Genomic DNA, 9,061 nt, shown 5'->3' on the forward strand with positions numbered 1-9,061 from the left:
GGAATTCCAGTTGAGCTATTTCAAATCCTTAAAAATGATACCATGAAAGTGGTGCACTCAATATGCCAGCAAGTTTGGAAAACTCAACAGTGGTACAGGACTGGAAAGGGTCAGTTTTCATTCCAATCCCAAAGCAAGGCAATGCCAAAGAATGGTCAAACTACTGCACAATTGCACTCATCTCATGCTAGAAAAGTAATGCTCAAAATTCTCCAAGCCAGGCTTCAACAGTATGTGAATGATGAACTTCCAGATGTTCAAGCTGAACTTGGAAAAGGCAGAGGAACCAGAGATCAAATTGCCAACATCTTTTGGGTCATAGAAAAGGCAAGAGAGTTCCAGAAAAACATCTACTTTTGCTTTATTGACGCTGCCAAAACCTCTGATGTGTGCATCTAAACAAATTATGGGAAATTCTTAAAGAGACGGGAGACCAGGCCACCCAACCTGCCTCCTAGGAAACCTGTATGCAGGTCAGGAAGCAGCAGTCAGACCTGGACATGGAACAACAGACTGGTTCCAAATAGGAAAGGAGCACATCAAGGCTGTATATTGTCACCCTGCTTATTTAACTTCTATGCAGAGTACCTCATGAGAAACGCTGGGCTGGAGGAAGCACAAGCTGGAATCAAGATTTCTGGGAGAAATATCAATTACCTCAGATATGCAGATGACACCACCATTATGGCAGAAAGTGAAGAACTAAAGAGCCTCTTGATGAAGGTGAAAGAGGAGAGTGAAAAAGTTGGCTTGAAATTCAACATTCAGAAAGCTAAGATCATGGAATCTGGTCCCATAATTTCATGACAAATAGATTGGGAAACAATGGAAACAGTGACAGACTTTATTTTTTTGGGCTTCAAAATTACTGCAGATGGTGACTGCAGTCATGAAATTAAAAGATGCTTGCTCTACATAGGAAGAAAAGCTATGACCAACCTAGATAGCATATTTAAAAGCAGAGACATTACTTTGCCAGTAAATGTTCATCTAGTCAAAGCTATGATTTTTCCAATAGTCATGTATGGATGTGAGAGTTGGACCATAAAGAAAGCTGAGCACCAAGGAATTGATGCTTTTGAACTGTGGTATTCGAGAAGACTCTTAACAGTCCCTTGAACTTCAAGGAGATCCAACCAGTCTATCCTAAAGGAAATCATTCCTGAATATTCCTTGGAAGGAGTGATGCTGAAACTGAAACTCCAGTACTTTGCCACCTGATGCAAAGAACTGACTCACTGGAAAAGACCCTGATGCTGGGAAAGATTGAAGGCAGGAGGAGAAGGGGACGATAGAGGATGGGACATTTGGATGGCATCACCGACTTGATGAATATGAGTTTGAGTTAACTCTGGGAGTTGGTGTTGGACTGGGAAGCCTGGCTTCTGTAGTCCTTGGATTCTCAACGAGTTGGACGTGACTGAACGACTGAACTGAATTGAGTGGTTGGGGCATAGACTTGGATTAACGTGATATTGAATGGTTTGCCTTGGAAATGAAGAGATCATTCTTTCGTTTTTGAGACTGCACCCAAGAACTGCATTTTGGACTCTTTTGTTGACTATGAGGGCTACTCCATTCCTGCTCACAGTAGTAGATATGATGGTCATTTGAGTTAAATTTGCCTATTCCAGTCCATTTTAGTACTGCTGCTGCTAAGTCGCTTCAGTCGTGTCCAACTCTGTGCGACCCCATAGATGGCAGCCCACCAGGCTCCCCCATCCCTGGGATTCTCCAGGCAAGAACAAAGGAGTGGGTTGCCATTTCCTTCTCCAATCCACTTTACTACACTGATTCCTAAAATGTTGATGTTCACTCTTGCCATCTCCTGTTTCATCACTTCCAATTTGCCTTCATTCATGGACCTAACATTCAGGTTCCTATGTGATATTGTTCTTTACAGCCTTGCACTTTACTTCCATCACCAGTCACATCCATAACTGGGTGTTGTTTTTGTTTTGGCCCAGCCTCTTCATTCTTTCTGGAGTTGTTTCTCCACTCTTCTCCAGTAGTATATTAGGCACCTACCAACCTGGGGAGTTCATCTTTCAGTGTCCTATCTTTTTGCCTTTTCATACTGTTCATGGGGTTCTCAAGGGAAGAATACTGGCGTGGTTTGCCATTCTCTTCTCCAGTGGACCACATTCTGTCAGACCTCTCCACCATGACCTGCCCATCTTGGGTGGCCCCACATGGCATGGCTCAGAGTTTCACTGGGTTAGACAAGGCTATAGTCAGTTTGATTAGTTTTCTGTAATTGTGGCTTCCATTCTCTGCCCTCTGAAGGGTAAGAATAAGAGGCTTGTGGAAGTTTCCTGATGGGAGGGACTAGCTGTGGGGAAATCTGGGTCTTGCTCTGAAGGACGGGGCCATGCTCAGTAAATCTTTAATCCAATTTTCTGCTGATGAGTGGGGCTGTGTCCCCTCCCTGTTTGTCTCGGCAAACTATGGTAGGTGTAATGGTGGTAATGACAGCCTCCTTCCAAAGGACTGTTGCATTCAGACCCCACGGCAGGCTACTGTCGACCCAAGCCTCCACAGGAGAATCCTGGACACTCACAGGCAAGCCTGCCTCAGTCACTCGTGGAGTCACCTCCTTCTTCCTGGGTCCTGGTGCATACGAGGTTTTGTTTGTGCCCTCCAAGAGCCTGTTTCCCCAGTCCTGTGGAAGTTCTGTAATCAAATCCCACTGGCCTCCAAAGCCAAATTCCCGGGGGGTTCTCAGTCCCTTTGCTGGATCCCCAGGTTGGGGAATCTGGTGTGGGTCCTGGAACTTTGCAACAGTGCAAGAACTTCTTTGGTATGTTGTTCTCCAGTTTGTGGGTTGTGTGCTCGGTGGCTCTATGGTGGGGCTCACATGCTGCGCCTCTCAGGTCTGCTGCAGCCAGATCCCCTGTCCCTGCGGCAGGCCACTGCTGACCCATGCCTCTGCAGGAGACATTCAAACACTCAAGGCAGGTCTGGCTCAGTCTCTTGTGGGGTCCCTGGGCCCTGGTGCACACAAGGTTTTGTTTGAGTCCTCCAAGCACCTCTGGAGGAGATGGGTTTGATTCTATATGTGATTTTCCCCCTCCTACCACCTTGTTGGGGCTTCTCCTTGGCCCTTGGATGTGGAGTATCTTTCTTAGGTGGGATCCAACATTCTCCTGTGGATGGTTGTTCAGCAGTTAGCTGCAATTTTGGAATTCTCACAGGAGCAGATGAGTGCACACTCTTCTACTCTGCCATCTTGTTACTTGTGCATACCTTCTAGCACTAATTCTTTCTTGCTGCTGCTGCTAAGTCACTTCAGTCGTGTCTGACTCTGTGCGACCCCATAGACGGCAGCCCACCAGCTCCCCCGTCCCTGGGATTCTCCAGGCAAGAACACTGGAGTGGGTTGCTATTTCCTTCTCCAATGCATGAAAGTGAAATGTGAAAGTGAAGTCGCTCAGTCATGTCTGACCCTCAGCGACCCCATGGACTGTAGCCTTCTAGGCTCCTCTGTCCATGGGATTTTCCAGGCAAGAGTACTGGAGTGGGGTGCCATTGCCGTCTCCGAATTCTTTCTTAGCTTTAACTAATAGCTCCCTTGATAGGACTGCTATACTGCTGTATAGCAGGGAGTGCTGCATGTAACACTGTTACACATAAAGGGTAACCTGTATTTGTTTGTCCATTCATTCATTCATTCATTCGTTCACACATTCACCGAATATAGTTCCTGCCATGTGCCATATGCTGTTCCAGGGGCTGCAGCAGTGGCCAAGAAATGCGCAGTCCCTGCCTTTGTGGTGATTCACAGAAGCAGCTGAACCCAGTGTCTCACGCTCTCTTTGTCAGTTGGTGACAGGGTTTGTGGATGCCCTCTTCCTTTGCCTTTCTCTGAGATGTCCCAGATGCTCCATTTTTACAAACGTGTTCTTCCTTGAAGGAATCGCATTTTCCCACTTTTCTGGGTCTTGTCCCTTTTGCTGGATGTCCCTTCCTCTTCTTTGCTGATGAGATAGCTTCCATCCACCCTTCCATAACCATCTTAGCTGGCATCTCTTTTGGACTGGAGAAGGTGTCTCCTCTTCATGTTTCACCATCCCTTAAATTGGGTTCAGTTCAGTTCAGTTGCTCAGTCGTGTCTGACTCTTTGCAACCTCATGAATCGCAGCATGCCAGGCTTCCCTGTCCATCACCAACTCCTGGAGTTTACCCAAACTCGAGTGGTCAAAAAGGAAATCTGTGATACAGGAGAGGAAAATATATTTGGTGTCAAAATGGAACATTTTAATTCAGTAAATTCTTGGTAAATGTTTGGAAAACAAAGATGATAGGGTAAGATGACTGTGCACTTACAGTTTTGTGGCAATGACATGAAAGAGCTCAGGGCAACGCTGGGCTCAACCTACAGGAGCAGAGAGTAATGAGGAATGAAATGAACTGGTTTCTCTCCTAGTTGGTCTGGCCCCTCTTCTTAATGATGTTATATGGAGAAAAACAAATCAAGCCGTTCTAATAAGAGACTTCAATAAAAGCAATGATTAAACTGACTTTAACCAAAGGAGTAGTTCTGGAGGGTTCTGTGACGTTCACAAATAATGAATCAAAGAGATTTTTTGGGCGTTAAGTAAATGGTTGAATGGAGCATGTGAGCTGGGAACTTAGAAGAATATTGCATGTCTGTTGTCATTTCTGCTGATGTTATAACCAGGGTAAATAAATTGTTCATGAATTTGCATAAATTGGTTCGTTGTCTCTGTTATTCCAAATGCTGCCATCACCAGGTAGGACAAAGCCCAGGCACAGGAAAGGAATGGGGATCACTGTCTTGATTACATTCTTTACCTCCTGCATTGCGAGGAGGACTGAGTCCCTCCCAAGGGGTCAATTAGGTATGTGCTTTTCAGATTGCTTTTCATCCTCTGTTCCAGTTGCTGGTTTATTTCTTCTGTCTCCTACCCTGGATGTAAATTCCATGAGAGCTACGACCATGACCTTAACTTGATCTTGCTCATGGGCCACAAGAACTGGCATATAGTTTGTGCTCTGAAATGTACATTAGACAATATGCTCACATGCCTTTACATCCATGGGGGTTCGTTAAAAGTTTTGCTATTTTGAAATATCCTGAGCAAAATAAGGAGAGCACTCAGAAAATTAAAAAACTGAATCTGAGTACCTTTATCACTACTTTTTAAAACTTTATTTTTAACTTCTGGAGACGAACTCTACAGGTCTTTGTGATTTATGTCTTGTTATTACTCAGGGACTTTCTGACTTTTCTGGGAAGTCTATTTTTAGGCGGCTGTTCAGTGCCTGAGGGAGGTCCCTCAGGTTTTTGAAAAGACAAGTGTTGGTGAGTTTCCACCATGGAGAGGAAATAGGTGGCGGGGTAGTAGGCAAGCTGACATTTCCTTTTTTGAGCATACTTATTTGACCGTGTGAGGAAGTCAGGACAGTGAGGTGCTTCTCAGATGGCTTAGAAATAGGGGGGATAAGGTAGAGACCCTGGAGAGCAAAATAAAAACTGGACTGTAGTACAATCGATCCCTTCAGAATAGGTGAAGTCAGTTTCACAAGATTGAATGGCCTCTAGGCTACAAGCCTTCAGTTCAGTTCAGTTCAGTCGCTCAGTCGTGTCCTACTCTTTGCGACCCCGTGAATCAGGGCAGGCCAGGCCTCCCTGTCCATCACCAACTCCCGGAGGTCACCCAAACTCATGTCCATCGAGTTGGTGATGCCATCCAGCCATCTCATCCTCTGTCATCCCCTTCTCCTCCTGCCCCTAATCCCTCCCAGCATCAGAGTCTTTTCCAATGAGTCATCTCTTCGCATCTGGTGGCAAAGTATTGGAGTTTCAGCTTTAGCATCATTCCTTCCAAAGAACACCCAGGACTGATCTCCTTTAGAATGAACTGGTTGGATCTCCTTGCAGTCCAAGGGACTCTCAAGAGTCTTCTCCAACACCACAGTTCAAAAGCATCAATTCTTTGGCGCTCAGCTTTCTTCACAGTCCAACTCTCACATCCAAACATGACCACTGGAAAAACCATAGCCTTGACTAGACGGACCTTTGTTGGCAAAGTAATATCTCTGCTTTTGAATATGCTATCTAGGTTGGCCATAACTTTCCTTCCAAGGAGTAAGTGTCTTTTAATTTCATGGGTGCAGTCACCATCTGCAGTGATTTTGGAGCCCCAAAAAATAAAGTCTGTCACTGTTTCCACTGTTTCCCCATCTATTTCCCATGAAGTGATGGGACCAGATGCCATGATCTCAGTTTTCTGAAACTAAGGCTACAAGCCTTAACTGAAGGTATTCACATATACAAGAAAAGAAGATAACAGAGAGAAGAGCTGGTCAGTGTGATTAATGTAGCAAAGAAAGGTCAGAGAAATAGGGACTCTATCTATGTAAACTATCTCTAGGGTAAAAAAGCCCCTTATCTTAGCAACTAGCACGAGCACTTGATATCGAATGCATGTGTGTTTCTATTGTGAAAATGGATATTTGGGGCTACCATTTGCTAATAACCAAAGGAAGAATCATACAATTTTCCTACTTTATTCTCGGGCTCACCATAAGCTCTTCTATCTATAACTTGCCTTTGCATGGAGGTCTGCATATTGGAAGAAAATGTGCTTATTACAATAGAATGGATACTCTATGCTGAATGAAAGTAGCATGTCTTATTGTAAATATAATAATTGATATCCTTTGGGTCCATATTTTTCTTAGTTAATGCAAGATAGGTTCTCCAGTTGGTCTCTCTACTTTTGATATTTACCTTCCTTCACATTCTAGTTTCTGTATCATGTACCAAAGAAAACTACCCTAACAAGATTGTTCATGAAAAGGAACTAAAATATTGCTGCAAAAACTATTGCCTGATTGCTGTATATCTAGTCCAGATTTCTAGAGTTGTTCATCCCGTGCCTTTTAAGAAGGCTGTGTACCTTGTCATGGTCTCCATATTTTAAAAAAATGTCTCCTAGCTTATAAGACTTTTATGCACTTATTATTTTATCTGATCATCACACCACCAAGTAATGTACTGGCACTGATTTCTAAATTGAAAGCAAATTTCTGTGTCTAAGACCAATAAAATGTCCACATCTCAAATGACATGTCAGATTGGGGAAAGGCATGGAGATTGCTCCTCATTTGAGTGAAGTGTCCTATTGAACATTCTTTGTGATCACTTTTCTAACCTTGGAAGAATCATTCCTCCACTACAATATACTCTGTTCCTGGCTTTATTTTATTTATTTGGCTCATTTCCCAGTTACCTCCTTAAGTACTTCCATAACAAGGAGGAATCACTGTTCAAGATTTTTAAGCAGACAAGATCCTGGTAAAGAAGACCTTGGTTTTCTACTGGTCTTCTGTGGGGCCAGGACAGAAGACTGGCCCATTGTTCAACAAATGAGCAGTTGGGATTTATCCAACATAAAGCAGATCTGGCACTGAATTTAGAAAGAATAGCCAGAGAGAACTGGATACACCACTAAAGAGCAAGAAGAGTTGTTAGCTTTTCCAGGACATTTCAAGACGGAGTAGGGGAAGAGGGATAGGGGAAGGGACACAGGTACACCTATGGCCAACTCAGGTTGATGTATAGAAATCAAACCAGTATTGTAAAGCAATCATCAATCAATTAAAAATAAATAAATATAAATAAAAAAAAGAAATTGGCTAGAATCTGGGATGTAAGCTAGAGCACAGCAGCTGCCGGGGCAGAGCCAACAAAGGAACTTTCGGAAGATTTGTCTCAGAATCAGTTGTAGCTCTTTGTTTTCTCATTATTGTGATGGTTGACCACCTCCTCTCCTCCTTCCTCTCCAAACCTTCAGCAAAGTCAGGTCTGCACACAAATGCTTTTTGCGAAGAGTTTGTCTTTATAGAAATCAAAATAAAAAGGTCAACTTTCAAGTTTGGGTCAGTACAATGTTGGGAAAAGTTGGGGAAAAGAGGATCATGGTGAAGTTATTCATATGTTGAATAATTTATCTTTAGAAGAAGCTGATAATTGGAGACCAGGTGACCATTAGAACCACAGCTCCCAGTCCATTTGCAGGAACCTTAAATAGAGCACTGGCTTTCCCACTGCTGAGACACAGCATCTGTGCCAATTTTATGCTCATTTTAAGATGCAGGGTCATCCTAGCTGGCTTCTGGATTACTGAAAAAAAATTCTTCTAATGGTTGGTTTATTTCCCCCATAATCTTATTTGATTCACATTTTATTATCTTGCGGCCCAAACCTGTGAATTAAATTTTTATTAAGTTAGGACATAAAGGATTAATTTGTTCAGGGTTACTTCCCATTATGAAGTAAAGCCAATAGAAGGAAGTAATTGATTTAATAAGTGAAGTTCAGAGACTTTCTCAGAAGTAGTCCGTGTTAAACATTCATTGTCAATAAAGTAGGCAGATTTGGAATTTCTTTAAAGATATAAAGTCTCAGTTAAATGATATGTCCTTACCTGAGAACTGAAGCTGGTATGTATTTTCATACAGGTGATGTCCTCTCCTGTTTACGAAGTAGGCGTGTATGAAAATAAACCAAGAATTACCTAAATTTGCTTATAAGAAATAGCAAATCCATGTTATGGTCCTAATAATAGCTACTTTAATTAAACATTTTACTATGTGTTAGGGGCAGGGCTAAAATTTTCATCATATATCTCATTTACTTTTCAAAACTTTACACAGATAAGAATTATTGGTCTTATTGTATAAATGAGGAAACGAAGGCTCAGAAATGGTAATAACTTGCCTAAAATCACGTGGGTAGAAAATGTTAGTTTAGATCTGAACTCAGGTCTGTTCCATCCCCATACGTGTGTAAACGTCTAGTGAGTCCTGACAAGACCATGATCCTCTTTAACAAAACAGTATCCCTTCATATATATCAAAGTAGGATTATTGCATGCTGCCAAATTCCACTGTTTGAAATATAAATCTAAATGAAAAATAAATCTAAATGTAAACCACCCACAACAACTTAGCCTTGGGAAATCTGCGTATTTTATAAGAAAATTGGTTTCCTCCTTCCATATCAAACGTTTTATGAAACTTAAATTATATA

Source organism: Bos grunniens, chromosome 1 (genome assembly GCF_055505025.1).
Source record: "Bos grunniens cultivar Pamir isolate PY7600 chromosome 1, Bosgru_T2T1.0, whole genome shotgun sequence".
Lineage (NCBI taxonomy): Eukaryota > Metazoa > Chordata > Mammalia > Artiodactyla > Bovidae > Bos > Bos grunniens.